Below are 12,043 nucleotides of genomic sequence, written 5' to 3'. Positions count from 1 at the left end.
ATTGAGGAATATGGGGAGAAGGTGGGTAGGTGGGATTGAGGGATATGGGGAGATGTGGATAGGTGGGGTTGAGATATGGAGAGGAGGTGGGTAGGTGGGTTTGAGAGATGGAGAGAAGGTGGGTAGGTGGGTTTGAGAGATGGAGTGAAGGTGGGTAGGTGGGTTTGAGAGATGGAGTGAAGGTGGATAGATGGGTTTGAGAGATGGAGTGAAGGTGGGTAGGTGGGTTTGAGAGATGGAGTGAAGGTGGGTAGATGGATTTGAGAGATGGAGTGGGGGTGGGTAGGTGGGTTTGAGAGATGGAGTGAAGGTGGGTAGGTGGGTTTGAGAGATGGAGTGAAGGTGGGTAGATGGGTTTGAGAGATGGAGTGAAGGTGGGTAGGTGGGTTTGAGAGATGGAGTGAAGGTGGGTAGGTGGGTTTGAGAGATGGAGAGAAGGTGGGTAGGTGGGGTTGAGAGATGGAGTGAGGGTGGGTAGGTGGGTTTGAGAGATGGAGAGAAGGTGGGTAGGTGGGGTTGAGAGATGGAGTGAAGGTGGGTAGGTGGGATAGAGAGATGGAGTGAAGCTGGGTAGGTGGGTTTGAGAGACGGAGAGAAGGAGGGTAGGTGGGGTTGAGAGATGGAGAGAAGGTGGGTAGGTGGGTTTGAGAGATGGAGTGAAGGTGGGTAGGTGGGGTTGAGAGATGGAGAGAAGGTGGGTAGGTGGGTTTGAGAGATGGAGTGAAGGTGGGTAGGTGGGTTTGAGAGATGGAGAGAAGGTGAGTAGGTGGGTTTGAGAGATGGAGAGAAGGTGGGTAGGTGGGTTTGAGAGATGGAGTGAAGGTGGGTAGGTGGGGTTGAGAGATGGAGTGAAGGTGGGTAGGTGGGGTTGAGAGATGGAGAGAAGGTGGGTAGGTGGGGTTGAGAGATGGAGTGAAGGTGGGTAGGTGGGTTTGAGAGATGGAGTGAAGGTGGGTAGGTGGGTTTGAGAGATGGAGTAAAGGTGGGTAGGTGGGGTTGAGAGATGGAGTGAAGGTGGGTAGGTGGGTTTGAGAGATGGAGTGAAGGTGGGTAGGTGGGTTTGAGAGATGGAGAGAAGTTGGGTAGGTGGGGTTGAGAGATGGAGTGAAGGTGGGTAGGTGGGGTTGAGAGATGGAGAGAAGATGGATAGGTGGGGTTGAGTGATGGAGTGAAGGTGGGTAGGTGGGGTTGAGAGATGGAGTGAAGGTGGGTAGGTGGGTTTGAGAGATGGAGTGAAGGTGGGTAGGTGGGTTTGAGAGATGGAGAGAAGGTGGGTAGGTGGGTTTGAGAGATGGAGAGAAGGTGGGTAGGTGGGTTTGAGAGATGGAGTGAAGGTGGGTAGGTGGGATTGAGAGATGGAGTGAAGGTGGGTAGGTGGGTTTGAGAGATGGAGTGAAGGTGGGTAGGTGGGTTTGAGAGATGGAGAGAAGGTGGGTAGGTGGGTTTGAGAGATGGAGTGAAGGTGGGTAGGTGGGTTTGAGAGATGGAGTGAAGGTGGGTAGGTGGGTTTGAGAGATGGAGTGAAGGTGGGTAGGTGGGGTTGAGAGATGGAGTGAAGGTGGGTAGGTGGGTTTGAGATATGGAGAGAAGGTGGGTAGGTGTGTTTGAGAGATGGAGAGAAGGTGGGTAGGTGGGTTTGAGAGATGGAGTGAAGGTGGGTAGGTGGGTTTGAGAGATGGAGTGAAGGTGGGTAGGTGGGTTTGAGAGATGGAGTGAAGGTGGGTAGGTGGGTTTGAGAGATGGAGAGAAGGTGGGTAGGTGGGTTTGAGAGATGGAGTGAAGGTGGGTAGGCGGGTTTGAGAGATGGAGAGAAGGTGGGTAGGTGGGTTTGAGAGATGGAGTGAAGGTGGGTAGGTGGGGTTGAGAGATGGAGTGAAGGTGGGTAGGTGGGTTTGAGATATGGAGAGAAGGTGGGTAGGTGGGTTTGAGAGATGGAGAGAAGGTGGGTAGGTGGGTTTGAGAGATGGAGAGAAGGTGGGTAGGTGGGTTTGAGAGGTGGAGTGAAGGTGGGTAGGTGGGGTTGAGAGATGGGGAGAAGGTGGGTAGGTGGGTTTGAGAGATGGAGAGAAAGTGGGTGGGTGGGGTTGAGAGATGGAGTGAAGGTGGATAGGTGGGTTTGAGAGATGGTGAGAAAGTGGGTAGGTGGGGTTGAGAGATGGAGTGAAGTTGGGTAGGTGTGGTTGAGATATGGAGAGAAGGTGGGTAGGTGGGTTTGAGAGATGGAGAGAAGGTGGGTAGGTGGGGTTTGAGAGATGGAGAGACGGTGGGTAGGTGTGGTTGAGATATGGAGAGAAGGTGGGAAGGTGGGTTTGAGAGATGGAGAGAAAGTGGGTAGGTGGGTTTGAGAGATGGAGTGAAGGTGGGTAGGTGGGTTTGAGAGATGGAGTGAAGGTGGGTAGGTGGGTTTGAGAGATGGAGTGAAGGTGGGTAGGTGGGTTTGAGAGATGGAGAGAAGGTGGGTAGATGGGTTTGAGAGATGGAGAGAAGGTGGGTAGGTAGGTTTGAGAGATGGAGTGAAGGTGGGTCGGTGGGGTTGAGAGATGGAGAGAAGGTGGGTAGGTGGGTTTGAGAGATGGAGAGAAGGTGGGTAGATGGGTTTGAGAGATGGAGAGAAGGTGGGTAGGTGGGTTTGAGAGATGGAGTGAAGGTGGGTAGGTGGGGTTGAGAGATGGAGTGAAGGTGGGTACGTGGGTTTGAGAGATGGAGAGAAGGTGGGTAGGTGGGGTTGAGAGATGGAGTGAAGGTGGGTAGGTGGGTTTGAGAGATGGAGAGAAGGTGGGTAGGTGGGTTTGAGAGATGGAGAGAAGGTGGGTAGGTGGGGTTGAGAGATGGAGAGAAGGTGGGTAGGTGGGTTTGAGAGATGGAGTGAAGGTGGGTAGGTGGGTTTGAGAGATGGAGCGAAGGTGGGTAGGTGGGTTTGAGAGATGGAGAGAAGGTGGGTAGCTGGGTTTGAGAGATGGAGTGAAGGTGGGTAGGTGGGTTTGAGAGATGGAGCGAAGGTGGGTCGGTGGGATTGAGAGATGGAGTGAAGCTGGGTAGGTGGGTTTGAGAGACGGAGAGAAGGAGGGTAGGTGGGGTTGAGAGATGGAGAGAAGGTGGGTAGGTGGGTTTGAGAGATGGAGTGAAGGTGGGTAGGTGGGGTTGAGAGATGGAGAGAAGGTGGGTAGGTGGGTCTGAGAGATGGAGTGAAGGTGGGTAGGTGGGTTTGAGAGATGGCGAGAAGGTGGGTAGGTGGGTTTGAGAGATGGAGAGAAGGTGGGTAGGTGGGTTTGAGAGATGGAGTGAAGGCGGGTAGGTGGGTTTGAGAGATGGAGTGAAGGTGGGTAGGTGGGTTTGAGAGATGGAGAGAAGGTGGGTAGGTGGGTTTGAGAGATGGAGTGAAGGTGGGTAGGTGGGTTTGAGAGATGGAGTGAAGGTGGGTAGGTGGGTTGGAGAGTTGGAGTGAAGGTGGGTAGGTGGGGTTGAGAGATGGAGTAAAGGTGGGTAGGTGGGTTTGAGATATGGAGAGAAGGTGGGTAGGTGGGTTTGAGAGATGGAGAGAAGGTGGGTAGGTGGGTTTGAGAGATGGAGAGAAGGTGGGTAGGTGGGTTTGAGAGATGGAGTGAAGGTGGGTAGGTGGGGTTGAGAGATGGGGAGAAGGTGGGTAGGTGGGTTTGAGAGATGGAGAGAAAGTGGGTGGGTGGGGTTGAGAGATGGAGTGAAGGTGGATAGGTGGGTTTGAGAGATGGAGAGAAAGTGGGTAGGTGGGGTTGAGAGATGCAGTGAAGGTGGGAAGGTGTGGTTGAGATATGGAGAGAAGGTGGGTAGGTGGGTTTGAGAGATGGAGAGAAAGTGGGTAGGTGGGGTTGAGAGATGGAGTGAAGGTGGGTAGGTGGGGTTGAGATATGGAGAGAAGGTGGGTAGGTGGGTTTGAGAGATGGAGAGAAGGTGGGTAGGTGGGGTTTGAGAGATGGAGAGACGGTGGGTAGGTGTGGTTGAGATATGGAGAGACGGTGGGTAGGTGTGGTTGAGATATGGAGAGAAGGTGGGTAGGTGGGTTTGAGAGATGGAGAGAAGGTGGGTAGGTGGGTTTGAGAGATGGAGTGAAGGTGGGTAGGTGGGTTTGAGAGATGGAGAGAAGGTGGGTAGATGGGTTTGAGAGATGGAGAGAAGGTGGGTAGGTAGGTTTGAGAGATGGAGTGAAGGTGGGTAGGTGGGTTTGAGAGATGGAGTGAAGGTGGGTAGGTGTGGTTGAGAGATGGAGAGAAGGAGGGTAGGTGGGTTTGAGAGATGGAGAGAAGGTGGGTAGGTGGGTTTGAGAGATGGAGAGAAGGTGGGTAGGTGGGTTTGAGAGATGGAGTGAAGGTGGGTAGGTGGGGTTGAGAGATGGAGTGAAGGTAGGTACGTGGGTTTGAGAGATGGAGAGAAGGTGGGTAGGTGGGGTTGAGAGATGGAGTGAAGGTGGATAGGTGGGTTTGAGAGATGGAGAGAAGGTGGGTAGGTGGGTTTGAGAGATGGAGAGAAGGTGGGTAGGTGGGGTTGAGAGATGGAGAGAAGGTGGGTAGGTGGGTTTGAGAGATGGAGTGAAGGTGGGTAGGTGGGTTTGAGAGATGGAGTGAAGGTGGGTAGGTGGGTTTGAGAGATGGAGAGAAGGTGGGTAGCTGGGTTTGAGAGATGGAGTGAAGGTGGGTAGGTGGGTTTGAGTGATGGAGTGAAGGTGGGTAGGTGGGTTTGAGAGAAGGAGAGAAGGTGGGTAGGTGGGGTTGAGAGATGGAGAGAAGGTGGGTAGGTGGGTTTGAGAGATGGAGAGAAGGTGGGTAGGTGGGGTTGAGAGATGGAGAGAAGGTGGGTAGGTGGGTTTGAGAGATGGAGAGAAGGTGGGTAGGTGGGTTTGTGAGATGGAGAGAAGGTGGGTAGGTGGGGTTGAGAGATGGAGAGAAGGTGGGTAGGTGGGTTTGAGAGATGGAGAGAAGGTGGGTAGGTGGGTTTGAGAGATGGAGAGAAGGTGGGTAGGTGGGTTTGAGAGATGGAGTGAAGTTGGGTAGGTGGGTTTGAGAGATGGAGAGAAGGTGGGTAGGTGGGGTTGAGAGATGGAGAGAAGGTGGGTAGGTGGGTTTGAGAGATGGAGTGAAGGTGGGTAGGTGGGGTTGAGAGATGGAGTGAAGGTGGGTACGTGGGTTTGAGAGATGGAGAGAAGGTGGGTAGGTGGGGTTGAGAGATGGAGTGAAGGTGGGTAGGTGGGTTTGAGAGATGGAGAGAAGGTGGGTAGGTGGGTTTGAGAGATGGAGAGAAGGTGGGTAGGTGTGGTTGAGAGATGGAGAGAAGGTGGGTAGGTGGGTTTGAGAGATGGAGCGAAGGTGGGTAGGTGGGTTTGAGAGATGGAGAGAAGGTGGGTAGCTGGGTTTGAGAGATGGAGTGAAGGTGGGTAGGTGGGTTTGAGAGATGGAGTGAAGCTGGGTAGGTGGGATTGAGAGATGGAGTGAAGCTGGGTAGGTGGGTTTAAGAGACGGAGAGAAGGAGGGTTGGTGGGGTTGAGAGATGGAGAGAAGGTGGGTAGGTGGGTTTGAGAGATGGAGTGAAGGTGGGTAGGTGGGGTTGAGAGACGGAGAGAAGGTGGGTAGGTGGGTTTGAGAGATGGAGTGAAGGTGGGTAGGTGGGTTTGAGAGATGGCGAGAAGGTGGGTAGGTGGGTTTGAGAGATGGAGAGAAGGTGGGTAGGTGGGTTTGAGAGATGGAGTGAAGCTGTGTAGGTGGGTTTGAGAGATGGAGTGAAGGTGGGTAGGTGGGTTTGAGAGATGGAGTGAAGGTGGGTAGGTGGGTTTGAGAGATGGAGAGAAGGTGGGTAGGTGGGTTTGAGAGATGGAGTGAAGGTGGGTAGGTGGGTTTGAGAGATGGAGTGAAGGTGGGTAGGTGGGTTTGAGAGATGGAGTGAAGGTGGGTAGGTGGGGTTGAGAGATGGAGTGAAGGTGGGTAGGTGGGTTTGAGATATGGAGAGAAGGTGGGTAGGTGGGTTTGAGAGATGGAGAGAAGGTGGGTAGGTGGGTTTGAGAGATGGAGAGAAGGTGGGTAGGTGGGTTTGAGAGATGGAGTGAAGGTGGGTAGGTGGGGTTGAGAGATGGGGAGAAGGTGGGTAGGTGGGTTTGAGAGATGGAGAGAAAGTGGGTGGGTGGGGTTGAGAGATGGAGTGAAGGTGGATAGGTGGGTTTGAGAGATGGAGAGAAAGTGGGTAGGTGGGGTTGAGAGATGGAGTGAAGGTGGGTAGGTGTGGTTGAGATATGGAGAGAAGGTGGGTAGGTGGGTTTGAGAGATGGAGAGAAAGTGGGTAGGTGGGGTTGAGAGATGGAGTGAAGGTGGGTAGGTGGGGTTGAGATATGGAGAGAAGGTGGGTAGGTGGGTTTGAGAGATGGAGAGAAGGTGGGTAGGTGGGGTTTGAGAGATGGAGAGACGGTGGGTAGGTGTGGTTGAGATATGGAGAGAAGGTGGGTAGGTGGGTTTGAGAGATGGAGAGAAGGTGGGTAGGTGGGTTTGAGAGATGGAGAGAAGGTGGGTAGGTGGGTTTGAGAGATGGAGTGAAGGTGGGTAGGTGTGGTTGAGAGATGGGGAGAAGGTGGGTAGGTGGGTTTGAGAGATGGAGAGAAAGTGGGTAGGTGGGGTTGAGAGATGGAGTGAAGGTGGATAGGTGGGTTTGTGAGATGGAGAGAAAGTGGGTAGGTGGGGTTGAGAGATGGAGTGAAGGTGGGTAGGTGTGGTTGAGATATGGAGAGAAGGTGGGTAGGTGGGTTTGAGAGATGGAGAGAAAGTGGGTAGGTGGGGTTGAGAGATGGAGTGAAGGTGGGTAGGTGGGGTTGAGATATGGAGAGAAGGTGGGTAGGTGGGTTTGAGAGATGGAGAGAAGGTGGGTAGGTGGGGTTTGAGAGATGGAGAGACGGTGGGTAGGTGTGGTTGAGATATGGAGAGAAGGTGGGTAGGTGGGTTTGAGAGATGGAGAGAAAGTGGGTAGGTGGGGTTGAGAGATGGAGTGAAGGTGGGTAGGTGGGGTTGAGATATGGAGAGAAGGTGGGTAGGTGGGTTTGAGAGATGGAGAGAAGGTGGGTAGGTGGGGTTTGAGAGATGGAGAGACGGTGGGTAGGTGTGGTTGAGATATGGAGAGAAGGTGGGTAGGTGGGTTTGAGAGATGGAGAGAAGGTGGGTAGGTGGGTTTGAGAGATGGAGAGAAGGTGGGTAGGTGGGTTTGAGAGATGGAGTGAAGGTGGGTAGGTGTGGTTGAGAGATGGGGAGAAGGTGGGTAGGTGGGTTTGAGAGATGGAGAGAAAGTGGGTGGGTGGGGTTGAGAGATGGAGTGAAGGTGGATAGGTGGGTTTGTGAGATGGAGAGAAAGTGGGTAGGTGGGGTTGAGAGATGGAGTGAAGGTGGGTAGGTGTGGTTGAGATATGGAGAGAAGGTGGGTAGGTGGGTTTGAGAGATGGAGAGAAAGTGGGTAGGTGGGGTTGAGAGATGGAGTGAAGGTGGGTAGGTGGGGTTGAGATATGGAGAGAAGGTGGGTAGGTGGGTTTGAGAGATGGAGAGAAGGTGGGTAGGTGGGGTTTGAGGGATGGAGAGACGGTGGGTAGGTGTGGTTGAGATATGGAGAGAAGGTGGGTAGGTGGGTTTGAGAGATGGAGAGAAGGTGGGTAGGTGGGTTTGAGAGATGGAGTGAAGGTGGGTAGGTGGGTTTGAGAGATGGAGTGAAGGTGGGTAGGTGTGTTTGAGAGATGGAGTGAAGGTGGGGAGGTGTGTTTGAGAGATGGAGAGAAGGTGGGTAGATGGGTTTGAGAGATGGAGAGAAGGTGGGTAGGTAGGTTTGAGAGATGGAGTGAAGGTGGGTAGGTGGGTTTGAGAGATGGAGTGAAGGTGGGTAGGTGGGGTTGAGAGATGGAGAGAAGGTGGGTAGGTGGGTTTGAGAGATGGAGAGAAGGTGGGTAGGTGGGTTTGAGAGATGGAGAGAAGGTGGGTAGGTGGGTTTGAGAGATGGAGTGAAGGTGGGTAGGTGGGGTTGAGAGATGGAGTGAAGGTGGGTACGTGGGTTTGAGAGATGGAGAGAAGGTGGGTAGGTGGGGTTGAGAGATGGAGTGAAGGTGGGTAGGTGGCTTTGAGAGATGGAGAGAAGGTGGGTAGGTGGGTTTGAGAGATGGAGAGAAGGTGGGTAGGTGGGGTTGAGAGATGGAGAGAAGGTGGGTAGGTGGGTTTGAGAGATGGAGTGAAGGTGGGTAGGTGGGTTTGAGAGATGGAGTGAAGGTGGGTAGGTGGGTTTGAGAGATGGAGAGAAGGTGGGTAGCTGGGTTTGAGAGATGGAGTGAAGGTGGGTAGGTGGGTTTGAGAGATGGAGTGAAGGTGGGTAGGTGGGTTTGAGAGAAGGAGAGAAGGTGGGTAGGTGGGGTTGAGAGATGGAGAGAAGGTGGGTAGGTGGGTTTGAGAGATGGAGAGAAGGTGGGTAGGTGGGGTTGAGAGATGGAGAGAAGGTGGGTAGGTGGGTTTGAGAGATGGAGAGAAGGTGGGTAGGTGGGTTTGAGAGATGGAGAGAAGGTGGGTAGGTGGGGTTGAGAGATGGAGAGAAGGTGGGTAGGTGGGTTTGAGAGATGGAGAGAAGGTGGGTAGGTGGGTTTGAGAGATGGAGAGAAGGTGGGTAGGTGGGTTTGAGAGATGGAGTGAAGGTGGGTAGGTGGGTTTGAGAGATGGAGAGAAGGTGGGTAGGTGGGGTTGAGAGAGGGAGGCAAGGTGGGTAGGTGGGTTTGAGAGATGGAGTGAAGGTGGGTTGGTGGGGTTGAGAGATGGAGTGAAGGTGGGTACGTGGGTTTGAGAGATGGAGAGAAGGTGGGTAGGTGGGGTTGAGAGATGGAGTGAAGGTGGGTAGGTGGGTTTGAGAGATGGAGAGAAGGTGGGTAGGTGGGTTTGAGAGATGGAGAGAAGGTGGGTAGGTGTGGTTGAGAGATGGAGAGAAGGTGGGTAGGTGGGTTTGAGAGATGGAGCGAAGGTGGGTAGGTGGGTTTGAGAGATGGAGAGAAGGTGGGTAGCTGGGTTTGAGAGATGGAGTGAAGGTGGGTAGGTGGGTTTGAGAGATGGAGTGAAGGTGGGTAGGTGGGATTGAGAGATGGAGTGAAGCTGGGTAGGTGGGTTTAAGAGACGGAGAGAAGGAGGGTAGGTGGGGTTGAGAGATGGAGAGAAGGTGGGTAGGTGGGTTTGAGAGATGGAGTGAAGGTGAGTAGGTGGGGTTGAGAGATGGAGAGAAGGTGGGTAGGTGGGTTTGAGAGATGGAGTGAAGGTTGGTAGGTGGGTTTGAGAGATGGCGAGAAGGTGGGTAGGTGGGTTTGAGAGATGGAGAGAAGGTGGGTAGGTGGGTTTGAGAGATGGAGTGAAGGTGGGTAGGTGGGTTTGAGAGATGGAGTGAAGGTGGGTAGGTGGGTTTGAGAGATGGAGTGAAGGTGGGTAGGTAGGTTTGAGAGATGGAGTGAAGGTGGGTAGGTGGGGTTGAGAGATGGGGAGAAGGTGGGTAGGTGGGTTTGAGAGATGGAGAGAAAGTGGGTGGGTGGGGTTGAGAGATGGAGTGAAGGTGGATAGGTGGGTTTGAGAGATGGAGAGAAAGTGGGTAGGTGGGGTTGAGAGATGGAGTGAAGGTGGGTAGGTGTGGTTGAGATATGGAGAGAAGGTGGGTAGGTGGGTTTGAGAGATGGAGAGAAAGTGGGTAGGTGGGGTTGAGAGATGGAGTGAAGGTGGGTAGGTGGGGTTGAGATATGGAGAGAAGGTGGGTAGGTGGGTTTGAGAGATGGAGAGAAGGTGGGTAGGTGGGGTTTGAGAGATGGAGAGACGGTGGGTAGGTGTGGTTGAGATATGGAGAGAAGGTGGGTAGGTGGGTTTGAGAGATGGAGAGAAGGTGGGTAGGTGGGTTTGAGAGATGGAGAGAAGGTGGGTAGGTGGGTTTGAGAGATGGAGTGAAGGTGGGTAGGTGGGGTTGAGAGATGGGGAGAAGGTGGGTAGGTGGGTTTGAGAGATGGAGAGAAAGTGGGTGGGTGGAGTTGAGAGATGGAGTGAAGGTGGATAGGTGGGTTTGAGAGATGGAGAGAAAGTGGGTAGGTGGGGTTGAGAGATGGAGTGAAGGTGGGTCGGTGTGGTTGAGATATGGAGAGAAGGTGGGTAGATGGGTTTGAGAGATGGAGAGAAAGTGGGTAGGTGGGGTTGAGAGATGGAGTGAAGGTGGGTAGGTGGGGTTGAGATATGGAGAGAAGGTGGGTAGTTGGGTTTGAGAGATGGAGAGAAGGTGGGTAGGTGGGGTTTGAGAGATGGAGAGACGGTGGGTAGGTGTGGTTGAGATATGGAGAGAAGGTGGGTAGGTGGGTTTGAGAGATGGAGAGAAGGTGGGTAGGTGGGTTTGAGAGATGCAGAGAAGGTGGGTAGGTGGGTTTGAGAGATGGAGTGAAGGTGGGTAGGTGGGGTTTGAGAGATGGAGTGAAGGTGGATAGGTGTGGATAGGAGAATATGGGCAGGTGTGCTTTGTCGTGAAGGCTGATGTTGTCCATCTCTCCAAGGATGTTCCTGTAGTAGAAGAACAATTTGTACAGGAGGACGGAGCCAGCTTTACTCAGGGCATTGGTGCTGAACTCCTGCATGTGTGCTCAGCACTGAGAGCTGAGGGCGGGGGGGGTTAAAATTGTACTAACGGGTAGAGAGATCGAGGAGAGAGCCGGAGCGACCGAGGATCGGGAGGGTACGAGGACATCAGGTGCCCCACCCTGGAACGTCGGGACAGGGGAAAAGGTTTGTGGAATCGTAGAATCATAGAATGGTGACAGCACAGAAGGAGGCCATTCGGCCTGTCGTGCCCGTGCCGTCTCTCTGCAAGAGCACTGCAGCTTGTCTCTCTGCAAGAGCACTGCAGCTTGTCCCACTCCCCCGCCCTTTCCCCGTAACCCGGACAATTTCCTTCCTTCGGGTACTTAGCCAATTCCCTTTTGAAAGCCGCGATTGAATCTGCCTCCACCACCCTCTCGGGCAGTGCATCCCAGATCCTCACCACTCGCTGCGTAAAAAAGTTTTTCCTCATGTCGCCTTTGGTTCCTCTGCCAATCACCTTAAACCTGTGTCCTCTGGTTCTCGACCCTTCCGCCAATGGGAACAGTTTCTCTCTATCTACTCTGTCCAGACCCCTCATGATGTTGAACACCTCTATCAAATCTCCTCTCAACCTTCTCTGCTCTAAGGAGAACAACCCCAGCTTCTCCAGCCCCTCATCCCTGGAACCATTCTCGTAAATCTTTTCTGCACCCTTTCTAAGGCCTTCACATCCTTCCTAAAGTGCGGTGCCCAGAATTGGAAACAATACTCCAGTTGAGGCCGAACCAGTGTTTTATACAGGTTTGTCATAACTTCCTTGCTTTTGTATTCTATGCCTCTATTTATGAAGTCCAGGATCCCGTAAACTTTCTCAACCTGCCCTGTCACCTTCAACGATTTGTGCACATATACCCCCAGGTCTCTCTGTTCATGCACCCCCTTCAGGATTGTACCCTTTAGTTTATATTTCCTCTCCTCATTCTTTCTACCAAAATGTATCACTTCGCACTTTTCTGCGTTAAATTTCATCCGCCACTTGTCCGCCCATTCCACCAGCCTGTCTGTCTCCCTGAAGTCTATCACTCTCCTCCTCACTCTTCACTGTACTTCCAAGTTTTGTGTTCTTAATATATATCAAGAAAAGCAGTGGTCCTAGAACCGACCCCTGTGGAACACCACTGTATACCTTCCTCCAGTCCGATACACAACCATTCACCACTACGCTCTGTTTCCTGTCACTTAGCCAATTCCGTATCCATGCTGCCGCTGTCCCTTTTATTCCATGGGCTTCAACTTTGCTGGCAAGCCTATTATGTGGCACTTTGTCGAACGCCTTTTGGAAATCCATATACACCACGTCAACCGCATTGCCCTCATCAACCCTCTCTGTTACCTCATCAAAAAACTCAATCAAGTTGGTTAAACACGATTTGCCTTTAACAAATCCGTGCTGATTTTCCTTAATTAAGCCACACTGTGAC

General features: G+C 52.9%; 1 protein-coding gene across 1 annotated transcript in view; it reads right to left on the bottom strand.

Moving 5' to 3' along the window:
* The window catches only part of LOC147094634 (uncharacterized), a 143,728-nt gene that overhangs the window by 3,099 nt on the left and 128,586 nt on the right, over positions 1 to 12,043 (bottom strand). The gene's annotated exons all lie outside the window — the stretch shown is intronic.

The sequence above is a fragment of the Somniosus microcephalus genome, unplaced genomic scaffold (genome assembly GCF_052327205.1).
Source record: "Somniosus microcephalus isolate GS21.2 unplaced genomic scaffold, FLI_Smic_1.0 unresolved_chr1, whole genome shotgun sequence".
In the NCBI taxonomy this organism is placed as follows: Eukaryota; Metazoa; Chordata; class Chondrichthyes; order Squaliformes; family Somniosidae; genus Somniosus; species Somniosus microcephalus.
The sequence above is the reverse complement of the archived record's forward strand: the minus strand, read 5'-3'. Positions and strand labels throughout refer to the sequence as shown.